Source organism: Zea mays, chromosome 4 (assembly GCF_902167145.1).
Source record: "Zea mays cultivar B73 chromosome 4, Zm-B73-REFERENCE-NAM-5.0, whole genome shotgun sequence".
In the NCBI taxonomy this organism is placed as follows: Eukaryota; Viridiplantae; Streptophyta; class Magnoliopsida; order Poales; family Poaceae; genus Zea; species Zea mays.
The window spans coordinates 165,137,919-165,152,613 of record NC_050099.1 but is presented as its reverse complement, the minus strand read 5'-3'; positions in this window follow the sequence as shown (position 1 = coordinate 165,152,613).

Below are 14,695 nucleotides of genomic sequence, written 5' to 3'. Positions count from 1 at the left end.
TGTACTCTTCCTATCGACCTTACATCCAGCATAGTCGGAGTCTGAGTATCCAACTAAGTCAAAGGTAGACCCCTTTGGATACCAGAGCCCGAAGCAAGGCGTAGCAACTAAATATCTAAGAATCCGCTTCACCGCCACTAAGTGACACTCCTTAGGATCGGATTGAAATCTAGCACACATGCATACGCTAAGCATAATATCCGGTCTACTAGCACATAAGTAAAGTAATGACCCTATCATTGACCGGTATGCTTTTTGATCAACGGACTTACCTCCTTTGTTGAGGTCGGTGTGTCCGTCGGTTCCCATCGGAGTCTTTGCGGGCTTGGCGTCCTTCATCCCAAACCGCTTTAACAGATCTTGCGTGTACTTCGTTTGGGAGATGAAGGTGCCGTCCTTGAGTTGCTTCACTTGGAACCCAAGGAAGTAGTTCAACTCGCCCATCATCGACATCTCGAATTTTTGCGTCATCACCCTGCTAAACTCTTCACAAGACTTTTGGTTAGTAGAACCAAATATTATGTCATCGACATAAATTTGGCACACAAACAGATCACCATCACATGTCTTTGTAAAAAGAGTTGGATCGGCTTTCCCAACCTTGAAAGCATTAACAATTAGAAAGTCTCTAAGGCATTCATACCATGCTCTTGGGGCTTGCTTAAGTCCATAGAGCGCCTTAGAGAGCTTACACACATGGTCGGGGTACCGTTCATCCTCGAAGCCAGGGGGTTGCTCTACGTACACCTCCTCCTTGATTGGCCCGTTGAGGAAAGCGCTCTTCACATCCATTTGGTACAACCTGAAAGAGTGATGAGCGGCATATGCTAGCAAGATACGAATTGATTCTAGCCTAGCCACAGGAGCAAAAGTCTCCTCGAAATCCAAACCTGCGACTTGGGCATAGCCTTTTGCCACAAGTCGAGTCTTGTTTCTCGTCACCACCCCGTGCTCGTCCTGTTTGTTGCGGAACACCCACTTGGTTCCCACAACATTTTGCTTCGGACGAGGCACCAGTGTCCAAACTTCATTTCTTTTGAAGTTGTTGAGCTCCTCCTGCATGGCCAACACCCAGTCTGGATCTAGCAAGGCCTCCTCTACCCTGAAAGGCTCAATAGAAGAGACAAAGGAGTAATGCTCACAAAAATTAACTAGTCGAGATCGAGTAGTTACTCCCTTGCTAATGTCACCCAGAATTTGGTCGACAGGATGATCCCTTTGAATCATTGCTCGAACTTGGGTTGGAGGTGCCGGTTGCGCTTCTTCCTCCATCACATGGTCATCTTGTGCTCCCCCTTGATCACACGCCTCCACTTGAGGTACCTGTTCATCGTCTTGAGTCGGGGGATGCACCATAATTGAGGAAGAGGGTTGATCTTGTTCATCTTGTTCCTGTGGCCGTACTTCTCCAATCGCCATGGTGCGTATGGCGGCCGTTGGAACGTCTTCTTCATCTGCATCATCACAATCAACAACTTGCTCTCTTGGAGAGCCATTAGTCTCATCAAATACAACGTCGCTAGAGACTTCAACCAAACCCGATGATTTGTTGAAGACTCTATACGCCTTTGTATTTGAGTCATAACCTAATAAAAAACCCTTCTACAGCTTTGGGAGCAAACTTAGAATTTCTACCCTTCTTCACTAGAATGTAGCATTTACTCCCAAATACACGAAAGTACGATACATTGGGTTTGTTACCGGTTAGTAGCTCATACGACGTCTTCTTGAGGAGGCGATGAAGGTAGACCCTGTTGATGGCGTGGCAAGCCGTGTTCACGGCTTCCGTCCAAAAGCACTCGGGGGTCTTGAACTCTCCTAGCATCGTCCTCGCCATATCGATGAGCGTCCTGTTCTTCCTCTCTACCACACCATTTTGCTGTGGTGTGTAGGGAGCGGAGAACTCATGCTTGATCCCTTCTTCTTCAAGGAATTCCTCCACTTGAAGATTCTTGAACTCGGACCCGTTGTCGCTCCTTATCTTCTTCACTTTGAGCTCAAACTCATTTTGAGCTCTCCTGAGGAAGCGCTTGAGGGTCCCTTGGGTTTCAGACTTATCCTGCAAAAAGAACACCCAAGTGAAGCGGGAAAAGTCATCAACAATAACCAGACCATACTTACTTCCTCCTATGCTCAGATAGGCGACGGGTCCGAAGAGATCCATATGCAACAGCTCCAGAGGTCTTGAAGTGGTCATCACATTCTTGCTGTGATGCGCTCCTCCCACCTGTTTACCTGCTTGACAAGCTGCACAAGGTCTATCTTTTTCGAATTGTACGTTAGTCAACCCTATCACGTGTTCTCCCTTTAGAAGCTTGTGAAGGTTCTTCATCCCCACATGTGCTAAGCGGCGATGCCACAGCCAGCCCATGCTAGTCTTAGCTATTAAGCATGCATCTAGACCAGCCTCTTCTTTTGCAAAATCAACTAAATAAAGTTTGCCGTCTAATACACCCTTAAAAGCTAGTGAACCATCACTTCTTCTAAAGACAGACACATCTACATTTGTAAATAGACAGTTGTACCCCATGTTGCATAATTGACTAACTGATAGCAAATTGTATCCCAAAGACTCAACTAAAAACACATTAGAAATTGAGTGCTCATTAGAAATTGCAATTTTACCTAACCCTTTTACCTTGCCTTGATTCCCATCACCGAATATAATAGAATCTTGGGAATCCTTATTCTTGACGTAGGAGGTGAACATCTTCTTCTCCCCCGTCATATGGTTTGTGCATCCGCTGTCGATAATCCAGCTTGAACCCCCGGATGCATAAACCTGCAAGGCAAATTTAGGCTTGGGTCTTAGGTACCCAACTCATGTTGGGTCCTACAAGGTTAGCACATATATTCTTAGGGACCCAAATGCAAGTTTTATCTCCCTTGCATCTTGCCCCTAACTTCCTAGCAATTACCTTCTTGCCCTTTCTACAAATAGCAAAGGGAGCATTGCAAGTATAATAAATGGTAGAAGGTTCATTTGCTACTTTCCTAGGAGCATGAATAACATTCTTTTTAGGAACAACATTTTTCCTAGTAACATTTCTATCATACACATAAGAAGAACTAGGAGCAAACATGGCATGAGAATCATAAACATATGAATCAAAAGCATCATAACTTCTATTTGCATTTCTAGTATGTCTTCTATCATGATACAAAAAGGCATGGTTCCTTTTAGCACTAGTAGCCATAGGGGCCTTCCCTTTCTCCTTGGCGGGAATGGGAGCCTTATGGCTTGTTAAGTTCTTGGCTTCCTTCTTGAAACCAAGTCCATCCTTAATTGAGGGGTGTCTACCAACCGTGTAGGCATCCCTAGCAAATTTTAGCTTTTCAAAATCACTTTTGCTAGTCTTAAGTTGAGCATTAAGACTAGCTACTTCATCATTTAGTTTTGAAATTGAAACTAGGTGTTCATTACAAGCATTAATGTCAAAATCCTTACACCTAGTACAAATTGCAACATGTTCTACACAAGAGTTAGATTTATTTGCTACTTCTAATTTAGCATTCAATTCATCATTAATGCTTCTTAATTTAGAAATTGTCTCATGGCAAGAAGATAATTCACAAGAAAGCATTTCATTTCTTTTAATTTCTAGAGCAAGAGAATTTTGTGCACTAACAAATTTATCATGTTCTTCATACAACAAATCCTCTTGCTTTTCTACAAGTATGTTCTTATCATTCAAGGCATCAATCAATTCATTAATTTTGTCTACCTTGGTTCTGTCTAGACCTTTAAACAAGCATGAATAATCAATTTCATCTTCATCACTAGATTCATCATCACTAGAAGAAACATAAGTGGTATCTCGAGTACTCACCTTCTTCTCCCTTGCCATAAGGCAAGTATGACGCTCGTTGGGGAAGAGAGATAACTTGTTGAAGGCGGTGGCGGCGAGTCCTTCATTGTCGGAGTCGGAGGAGGAGCAGTCCGAATCCCACTCCTTTCCGATATGTGCTTCGCCCTTGGCTTTCTTGTAGTGCTTCTTCTTCTCTCTTTTGTTCCCCTTTTCCTGGTCACTTTCATTATCCGGACAGTTAGCAATAAAATGACCAAGCTTACCGCATTTGAAGCATGATCGCTTTCCCTTGGTCTTAGTCTTGCTTGGCTGTCCATTGCGACTCTTTAGCACCGTCTTGAATCTTTTGATGATGAGGGCCATCTCTTCATCACTAAGACCGGCCGCTTCAATTTGCGCCACCTTGCTGGGTAGCGCTTCCTTGCTCCTTGTTGCTTTGAGAGCAAGAGGTTGCGGCTCGTTGATCGGTCCATTCAAGGCGTCGTCCACATACCTTGCCTCCTTGATCATCATTCGCCCGCTGACGAATTTTCCTAGGACTTCTTCGGGCGACATTTTGGTGTACCTGGGATTCTCACGAATATTATTCACCAAATGAGGATCAAGAACGGTAAAGGACCTGAGCATTAGTCGGACGACGTCGTGGTCCGTCCATCGCGTGCTTCCGTAGCTCCTTATTTTGTTGATAAGGGTCTTGAGCCGTTGTATGTCTGAGTTGGCTCCTCGCCCCTTATCATCGTGAACCGTCCAAGCTCGCCTTCCACCAACTCCATTTTGGTGAGCAAGGTAACGTCATTCCCCTCATGAGAAATCTTGAGGGTGTCCCAGATCTGTTTGGCGTTATCCAAGCCACTCACTTTGTTATATTCATCCCTGCACAATGAAGCTAGAAGAACAGTGGTAGCTTGTGCATTCTTATGGATTTGCTCATTAATGAATGAAGGGCTATCCGAGCTATCAAATTTCATTCCACTTTCAACAATCTCCCAAATGCTTGGATGGAGAGAAAATAGGTGAGTACGCATTTTGTGACTCCAAAATCCGTAGTCCTCTCCATCAAAGTGAGGAGGCTTGCCAAGTGGAATGGGGAGCAAATGAGCATTTGAGCTATGTGGAATGCGTGAATAATCAAAAGAAAAGTTTGAGTTAACCGTCTTTTGTTTGTCGTGGTCGTCGTCCTTTTGGGAAGAAGAGGATTCGTCGCTGTCGTAGTAGACGATCTCCTTGATGCGCCTTGTCTTCTTCTTCTTCCCATCTTTGCGCCTGTGGCCCGAGCCCGAGTCGTTGGACTTGTCATCCCTTGGCTCGTTGACGAAGGACTCCTTCTCCTTGTCGTTGATCACAATTCCCTTCCCCTTAGGATCCATTTCTTCGGGCGGTTAGTCCCTTTCTTGAAGAGAACGGCTCTGATACCAATTGAGAGCACCTAGAGGGGGGGGTGAATAGGTGATCCTGTAAAAGCTTAAACTTATAGCCACAAAACTTTGATTAAGCGTTAGCACAGTTTATGCCAAGTGGCTAGAGAGGAGTCAAAAACACAATAACCACAAGAATTCAATCACAGAGATGACACGGTGGTTATCCCGTGGTTCGGCCAAGTACAAAACTTGCCTACTCCACGTTGTGGCGTCCCAACGGACGAGAGTTGCACTCAACTCCTCTCAAGTGATCCAATGATCAACTTGAATACCACGGTGTTCTTGCTTTTCTTTTCTCAATCCCGTTTGCGAGGAATCTCCACAGCTTGGAGCCTCTCGCCCTTACAAAAGATGTTCACAGAGAATCACGGAGCAAGGGAGGGAATGAGCAACGCACACAAGACTTCAAAAGATCAGAGCAACACGCACACAAGCAGCAATAAGAGCTCGCAACACAATTCAAAGAGTACACAACTCCACAAGAGCTCTATATGCTATCACAATGAATCGAATGCGCTAGATCAATGTCTTGGTGCTTAGAAAGGTTGTAGGAATGCTTGGTGTCCTCCTCCATGCGCCTAGGGGTCCCTTTTATAGCCCCAAGGCAGCTAGGAGCCGTTGAGAACACATCTGGAAGGCTATCCTTGCCTTCTGTCGTCGGGCGCACCGGACAGTCCGGTGCACACCGGACACTGTCCGGTGCCCGATTTGTTTCCATAAAAAGCTCATCCGACCGTTGCTTTCTGATGCAGATCTGCGCACAGTTGGCGCACCGGACATGTCCGGTGCACACCGGACAGTCCGGTGTACCTTTCCGACCGTTGGCTCGGCCACGTGTCGCGCGCCGATCGCGCGGCCGACCGTTGGCCCGGCCGACCGTTGGCTCACCGGACAGTCCGGTGAATTTTAGCCGAAGTCGCCGGAGAAAAACCCGAGAGCGGCTGGTTTGCGCCGCGCTGGTCTGGCGCACCGGACACTGTCCGGTGCACACCGGACAGTCCGGTGCCCCAGCCCGAAACAGCCTTTGGCTGTACACAGCCACTCTCCACTTCTTTTCTTTTCTTCTTCTTCCTGTTTCTAACACTTAGACAAGATATTAGTACACAAAACCAATGTACTAAGGCTTAGAAACATACCTTTACTTGTGATTTGCACTTTGTTCAACCATGGGCACATTTAAGCACTTGTGTTGACATTCAATCACCAAAATACTTAGAAATGGCCCAAGGGCACATTTCCCTTTCACCCTCCCCTGCGGCGCGGGGGCTGGGTCCCGCATGTCCTGCAAACCGGCTCAGAGCAGAAGAAGCCAAACCGCCGCGCGTGGCGCACACAACCGCCCAGCAGTTACAAGCGACCCCCCACTTTTGCCCAGACCAACGGGCAGAAGGGGCGGGCATCCATGCAGGCGGCATGCAACCGCGCCAGGTGGACGCGCTTCTCCGACTCCCAACACGACAGCATGGAGGCCCAGGCCCACGCGTCACGCAACCGGCGCGCCAGATGCTGCATGCAAGCAACTGCGCCGCCACTTGCGCCACCACCGCGCCTCTTCGGTTGCGGAACCAATACCGCGACTCAAGGCGGCCCAGCGCACGACCCAGCAGCGCCAGCCTGGCGCGATAGTCAATGCAGCCGAAAGTAGGGCGGCAGTAATGACGGTGGCAGGCGGGCGGGAGCGGCGGTCACGTCGTCGGCCAGACTCACGTCCCATCCAGGGGCAGCAAGAGAACCCTCTCTCACGGCGTGAAGATAGGGCGCCCGTGATCCGTTCCTCGAATGGCTCGCGCACGCGCAACGGCCGCCCCGCCAACCACTCGCCCCGTTGCATTAACTCCGCGGCGGGACAGGCGGCGCTTCTGGCAGGAGAAGCGGGCGACGCTTCGCCTTCGCCGTAATAACCGCGCCAAAAAGGTACGCCACGTCGTTCGATTTCGTATCCTTTTCCTTTTTTCCTCTTTCTCTATCTCTTGCAACAGGGACCGGGAAAGGGGGATACCCCGAAAAGGATCCTTCCCTGTGAAGGAACCGGGCTCCGAGCCCCCCTACTGATCAGAGGTTCGAAGGCTGGCCCTCCGAGGGGTTCAACAGTCGCCTCAGATCGCGTGGGCCCTACACCCACTACTGGTCAGAGGTTCGAAGGCCGGCCCCCCGAAGGGCTCCACGGCCGCCTCAGGCTACTCGGGCTCCGCGCCCATTACTGATCAGGGGTTCGAAGGCTGGCCCCCGAAGGGTTCACAGTCGCCTCAGACGCCGAGCGAGGGATGACCAGGGGTACGTTCGATACATAACCGAGGCTCGGGCTATGCTCCCGAGGTACCCTAGGACATTTCCGAGACCAGTGGGAGCGATCTTGTAACAGAATCCCATCAGAGGGAGGCATCGAGCCCTCGGACCCCGTCGCCAGGGGACCGGGTCCGGCAGATCACCCGCAGGTACTTTTGGGCGTGCCTCTGGGCCCCTAGCCGACCCCCAACGAACGGGGCACGGACGTCCACTCGGATTACCCGCTTGCAGCTCACCGGAGACACCATGTTCGGTGCCCATCGAGGGTAACATGGCGCTCTCCCCCCCCCCCTCCTCCTTGCGGAAAGGCGACGTAGGGGCGTATGTAAAAAGCCGAGTCTGTCCCTGATCGCCCTCTCGCCCTGTGCGGAGGCTCGGGGGCTGCTCTCGCAAACCCGGCTCCGGTCGAACCGTTGACAGCGTCAACATACCAGCCCGAGAGCTTGGGCCCCGACCGTGCACCCGGGCTACGGCCAGTTCGCATGAGGGAACAACCAGACCAGCCAAATCATTACGCAAGGCATTAAGACCTCGGGGGAGTGAAACCACTCCTCCGAGGCCTCGGGGGCTACACCCGGCGGGTGCGCTCGCGCGCACCCACCGGAACAAAATGCAACCGAGAAAGGCTGGTCCCCTTGCAAAAAAGTGCGACGAAAGCCTCCAAGCGAGTGCTAACACTCCCTTCGAGGCTCGGGGGCTACTGTCGGGGACCATAATTAGGGGTACCCTCAAGACGCCTAATTCTCAGCTGGTAACCCCCATCAGCATAAAGCTGCAGAGGCCTGATGGGTGCGATTAAGTCAGGGATCAGTCCATACGAGCGACTCGATCACGCCTCGCCCGAGCCTAGCCTCGGACAAGGGCAGCCGACCCCGAGGGATTTCCGTCTCGCCCGAGGCCCCCCTTTAACGGCGGACACATCTCCGGCTCGCCCGAGGCCTTGCCTTCGCTAAGAAGCAACCCTGACTAAATCGCCGCACCGACCGACCGAGTCGCAGGAGCATTTAACGCAAAGGTGGCCTGACACCTTTATCCTGACGCGCGCCCCCCGGCAGAGCCGAAGTGACCGCCGTCACTTCGCCGCTCCACTGACCGGTCTGACAGAAGGACAGCGCCGCCTGCGCCACTCCGACTGCAGCGCCGCTTGACAGAGTGAGACTGACAGGCAGTCAGGCCCTGCCAAAGGCGCCATAGGAAACTCCGCTCCGCCCGACCCAGGGCTCGGACTCGGGCTAAGCCCCGAAAGACGGCGAACTCCGCTCCGCCCGACCCAGGGCTCGGACTCGGGCTCAGCCCCGGAAGACGGCGAACTCCGCTCCGCCCGACCCAGGGCTCGGACTCGGGCTAAGCCCCGGAAGATGGCGAACTCCGCTTCGCCCGACCTAGGGCTCGGACTCGGGCTAAGCCCCGGAAGACGGCGAACTCCGCTCCGCCCGACCCAGGGCTCGGACTCGGGCTAAGCCCCGGAAGACGGCGAACTCCGCTCCGCCCGACCCAGGGCTCGGACTCGGGCTCAGCCCCGGAAGACGACGAACTCCGCTTCGCCCGACCCCAGGGCTCGGACTCCGCCCTGGCCTCTGCCGAACAACCTCCGCCTCGCCCGACCCAGGGGCTCGGGCTCGGCCTCGGCCATGGGAGACAGACTCGACCTCGGCTTCAGAGGAGCCTCCACGTCGCCCGACCTAGGGCACGGGCCCGCCACGTCAACAGGAAGCGCCATCATCACCCTACCCCGAGCCGACTCGGGCCGCAGAGAACAAGATCGGTGTCCCGTCTGGCTAGCTCCGCCAGATAGGCAATGATGGCGCCTCGCTAGCCCTGTGACGACGGTGGCTCTCAGCTCTCTTACGGAAGCAGGGGGACGTCAGCAAGGACTCAACCACTCCGACAGCTGTCCCTCCGCCAGGCTCCGTTGCTCCTCCGACAGCCACGACATCACACCAGCAGGGTGCCAAGATCTCTCCGGCTACCACATTGGCATATACTTAGGGCGCTAGCTCTCCCTCCGCTAGACACGTAGCACTCTGCTACATCCCCATTGTACACCTGGATCCTCTCCTTACGCCTATAAAAGGAAGGACCAGGGCCTTCTTAGAGAAGGTTGGCCGCGCGGGAACGAGGGCGGGACAGGCGCTCTCCTGGGGCCGCTCGCTTCCCTCACCCGCGTGGACGCTTGTAACCCCCTACTGCAAGCGCACCCGACCTGGGCGCGGGACGAACACGAAGGCTGCGGGATTTCCACCTCTCTCACGCCCGTCTCCGGCCACCTCGCTTTCCCCCCCTTCGCGCTCGCCCACGCGCTCGACCCATCTGGGCTGGGGCACGCGGCACACTCACTCGTCGGCTTAGGGACCCCCCGGTCTCGAAACGCCGACAAACCCTGCAGCCATCAGCTTGTGGATCTCCTCGCCTATGGCTCTGCGTTTTTCTTCATTGAATCGGCGCAGAGGCTGCTTCACGGGTCGGGCCCCAGCTCGGATGTCCAGCGAGTGCTCGGCGACTTCCCTCGGTATGCCAGGCATGTCCGAGGGACTCCACGCAAAGACTTCGGCGTTCGCGCGGAGAAAGTCGACGAGCACTGCTTCCTATTTGGGGTCGAGCTCGGGGCCGATCCGGATCTGCTTGGAGGCGTCGTTGTTGGGGTCGAGAGGGACGGATTTGACCGTCTTCGCTGACTCGAAATTGTCGGCATGGCGCTTCATGTCTGGCGCCTCCTTGGAGAGGCTCTCCAGGTCGGCGATGAGGGCCTCGGATTCGGCGAGGGCCTCGGCGTACTCCACGTCGCATTCGTACGCGTGTCGGTACGTGGGGCCGACGGTGATGACCCCGTTGGGGTCCGACATCTTGAGCTTGAGGTAGGAGTAGTTGGGGACGGCCATGAACTTGGCGTAGCATGGCCTCCCCAGCACTGCGTGGTAGGTTCCTCGAAACCCGACCACCTCGAACGTGAGGGTTTCCCTTCGGAAGTTGGAGGGAGTCCCGAAGCAGACGGGCAGATCGAGTTGTCCAAGGGGCTGGACGCGTTTCCCGGGGATGATCCCGTGAAAAGGCGTCGCGCCCGCCCGGACGGAGGACAGATCGATCCGCAGGAGCCCGAGGGTCTCGACGTAGATGATGTTGAGGCTGCTGCCTCTATCCATGAGGACCTTGGTGAGCCTGACGTTGCCGATGACGGGGTCGACAACGAGCGGATATTTCCCTGGGCTCGGCACGCGGTCGGGGTGGTCGCCCTGGTCGAAGGTGATGGGCTTGTCGGACTAGTCTAGGTAGACTGGCGCCGCCACCTTTACCGAGCAGACCTCCCAACGCTCTTGCTTGCGGTGTCGAGCCGAGGCATTAGCCACTTGCCCACCGTAGATCATGAAGCAGTCGTGGACCTCGGGGAACTCCTCTGCCTTGTGATCCTCCCTCTTGTCGTCGTTGTGGGCCCTGCCATCTTCCGCAGGTGGCCCGGCCTTGTGAAAGTGGCGCCGAAGCATGACGCACTCCTCGAGGGTGTGCTTGACGGGCCCCTGATGATAGGGGCACGACTCCTTGAGCATCTTGTCGAAGAGATTGTCGCCTCCGGAAGGTTTCCGAGGATTCTTGTACTCGGCGGCGGCGACAAGGTCCGCGTCGGTGGCGTCGCGTTTCGCTTGCGACTTCTTCTTGCCTTTCTTCTTGGTGCCGCGCTGAGTGGACGCCTCGGGGACATCTTCCGGCTGGCGGCCCTGGGGCTGCTTGGCCTTCCGGAAGATGACCTCAACCGCCTCCTAGCCAGAGGCGAACTTGGTGGCGATGTCCATCAGCTCGCTCGCCCTGGTGGGGGTCTTGCGACCCAGCTTGCTCACCAGGTCGCGGCAGGTGGTGCCGGCGAGGAACGCGCCGATGACATCCGAGTCGGTGACATTGGGCAGCTCGGTGCGCTGTTTCGAGAATCGCCGGATGCAATCCCGGAGAGACTCTCCCGGCTGTTGGCGGCAGCTTCGGAGATCCCAGGAGTTTCCAAGGCGCACGTACGTGCCCTGAAAGTTGCCGGCGAAGGCTTGGACCAGGTCGTCCCAGTTGAAGATCTGCCCCGGAGGCAGGTGCTCCAACCAAGCTCGAGCGGTGTCGGAGAGGAACAGGGGGAGGTTGCGGATGATGAGGTTGTCATCGTCCGTTCCACCCAGTTGGCAGGCCAGCCGGTAGTCCGCGAGCCATAGTTCCGGCCTCGTCTCCCCCGAGTACTTTGTGATAGTTGTCGGGGTTCGGAACCGGGTCGGGAACGGCGCCCGTCGTATGGCCCGGCTGAAAGCCTGTGGACCGGGTGGTTCGGGCGAGGGACTCCGATCCTCCCCGCTATCGTAGCGTCCCCCATGCCTGGGGTGGTAGCCTCGGCGCACCCTCTCGTCAAGGTGGGTTTGACGGTTGCGGTGGTGGTGCTCGTTGCCGAGGCGACCTGGGGCCGCAGGCGCTGTGTTGCGCGTGCGCCCGGTGTGGACCGAGGCTCCCCGCATGAATCAGGAAGTCGCGGCGCAATGCTCCGAGCGGTATCCCTGCCTTCGGGAGGCAGAGCTTTCGGCCCGTCGGACCGCGGCATCCTCCAGGAGATTCTTGAGCTCTCCCTGGATACGCCGCCCCTCGGTGGTTGATGGCTCCGGCATCGCGCGGAGAAGTATTGCTGCTGCAGCCAGGTTCTGGCCGACCACACTGGAAGCCGGTGGCGGCCTTGCCCTGACGTCGTCGGCAATGCGGAGCTGGATTCCCTGGGGCAGATGACACGCTTCTCCGGGCGGAGCTCGGTCTGCCCATTCCTGCCCGGTGTTCCGCCGGAACTGCTCAAGTGTTCCTGCTCCCTCGTCGAGCCTGGCCTGCCCCTCGTGGATTTGCTCGAGCTGTGAGTCCTGACCCCCCGCAGGGACTGGGACCACAACTAGCTCCCGAAGGATGTCAACGCGAGGCGTAGGCCTAGGGGGATCACCGTTTTCCGGTATACCAAGATGGTTGCCTTCGCCGGCACCCTCTAGATCGACGTGGAAACATTCACGACTTGGGCCGCAGTCCTCGTCGCTGAAGCTGCGGCTACCGTCGGAACAATCGGAAAGGCAATAGTCGCATGCGGTCATGAAGTCCCGCATGGCACTGGGGTTACTGAGCCCGGAGAAATCTCAACAAAAGTCGGGCTCGTCATCTTCCTTGGAACCCGAGGGTCCGTAGGTCGAGACGGCCGTCAGCCGGTCCCAGGGTGACCGCATACCTTACCCCGGAGGGTTTGGACATGCCTCTATGAAGGCTTCCACCGAAGCGAAGTCGCTTGGTGGGTCGAGGCTGAATCCAAAAGGCACGAGATGGGAATCGGTCGGTACCTCCTGGTCGACGGGCGATGACGAAGTCGCGTCAGGGGCAGACTGCACCGTTGTCTCGGGTATGAGGGTGACGCCCAGCAAGTCCTTTGCGAGCGTGCTGGCGTCGTCCGTCCGCTTGGAGTTGGCGTGTTGCAGGGAAACGCCGCTCGTCTTCGTCTCAGACGCGAGGTCGACGCCCGACGTGTCCCCCGTTGGGGTGCCGGCGCCGTCGACTCGCTCGACAGCCGACGAGGTGCCGCCTCCTGCTTGGCCTTAGTTGCCCCGCCTCCTCCTCCTTCGGCGAGGGAGGCGACGGGACAAACCCGAATGTTGTTCTTCCGCCACGTGGGGAAGACGTCATTGATTCCGCCGCCGGCGGGCGGGTTGTCGGTCGTCATTGTCGCTGTCGCGCGGCGGAGGAAGGAGTATCATGTCGTAGCTGTCGTCGAGGGACATGAACTCGAGACTCTCGAAACGGAGCACCGTCCCGGGCTGGAAAGGTTGCTGGAGACTACCCATCTGGAGCTTGACGGGAGGCTGTTCGTCAACACGCAGCAGGCCCCTACCTGGCGCGCCAACTGTCGGCGTTTCGACCTCGGGGGGTCCCTAGACCGACGAGTAAATTGTCGCCGCGTGTCCCAGCCCAGATGGGTCGGCGCGAGACAGCACGAAGGGGGGAAGAAAGGGGAGACAGGCAAAAAAGGGGAAACCCGCGGCCTTCGTGTTGTCCTGCGCCCAGGTCGGGTGCGCTTGTAGTAGGGGGTTACAAGCGTCCGTGTGGGAGGGGCGAGAGGCCTGTACGCGCCGTCCCGTTCTCCCGCGCGGCCAACCTTCTCGTACGAGTGCCCTGAACCTTCCTTTTATAGGCGTAAGGAGAGGGCCCAGGTGTACAATAGGAGATGTAGCAGTGTGCTAACGTGTCTAGCAGAGAGGAGCTAGTGCCCTAAGTACATGCCGTCGTGGCAGCCGGAGAGGTTTTGGCACCCTATTCATGTGATGTCGTGGCCGTCGGAGGAGCGTTGGAGCCTTGCGGAAGGACAGCTGTCGGGGCTGTCGAGTCTTTGCTGACGTCTCCTTGCTTCCGTAAGGGGCTGAGAGCCACCGTCGTCATGGAGCACGCGGGGCGCCATCATTATTTGTTTACCAGGGCGAGCCAGATGGGACGCCGGTCTTGTTCCCCGTAGCCTGAGCTAGCTAGGGGTAGGGTAATGATGGCCCCCTGTGACGTGGTCGGTCCGAGCCCTGGGTCGGGCGAGGCGGAGGCTCCTCTGAGGTCGAGGTCGAGTCTGTTTTCCGAGGTCGAGGTCGAGTCCGAGCCCCGAGTCGGGCGAGGCGGAGACCATCGTGTGAGGCCAAGGCTGAGTTCGAGCCCTGGGGTCGGGCGAGGCGGAGTTCGTCGTCTTCCGGAGCCGAGGCCGAGTCCGAGCCCTGGGGTCGGGCGAGGCGGAGTTCGTCGTCTTCCGGGGCCGAGGCCGAGTCCGAGCCCCGGGGTCGGGCGAGGCGGAGTCCGTCGTCTTCCGGGGCCGAGGCCGAGTCCGAGCTCTGGGGTCGGGCGAGGCGGAGTTCGTCGTCTTCCGGGGCCGAGGCCGAGTCCGAGCCCTGGGGTCGGGCGAGGCGGAGCTTCCTATGGCGCCCGAGGCCGGACTTGGCTGCTGTCAGCCTCTCTCTGTCGAGTGGCACAACAGTCGGAGCGGCGCAGGCGGCGCTGTCTTCTTGTCAGGCCGGTCAGTGGAGCGGCGAAGTGACTGCGGTCACTTCGGCTCTGTCGACTGAAGGGCGCGCGTCAGGATAAGGTGTCAGGCCATCCTTGCATTAAATGCTCCTGCGATACGGTCGGTCGGTGTGGCGATCCGGCCAAGGTTGCTTCTCGGCGAAT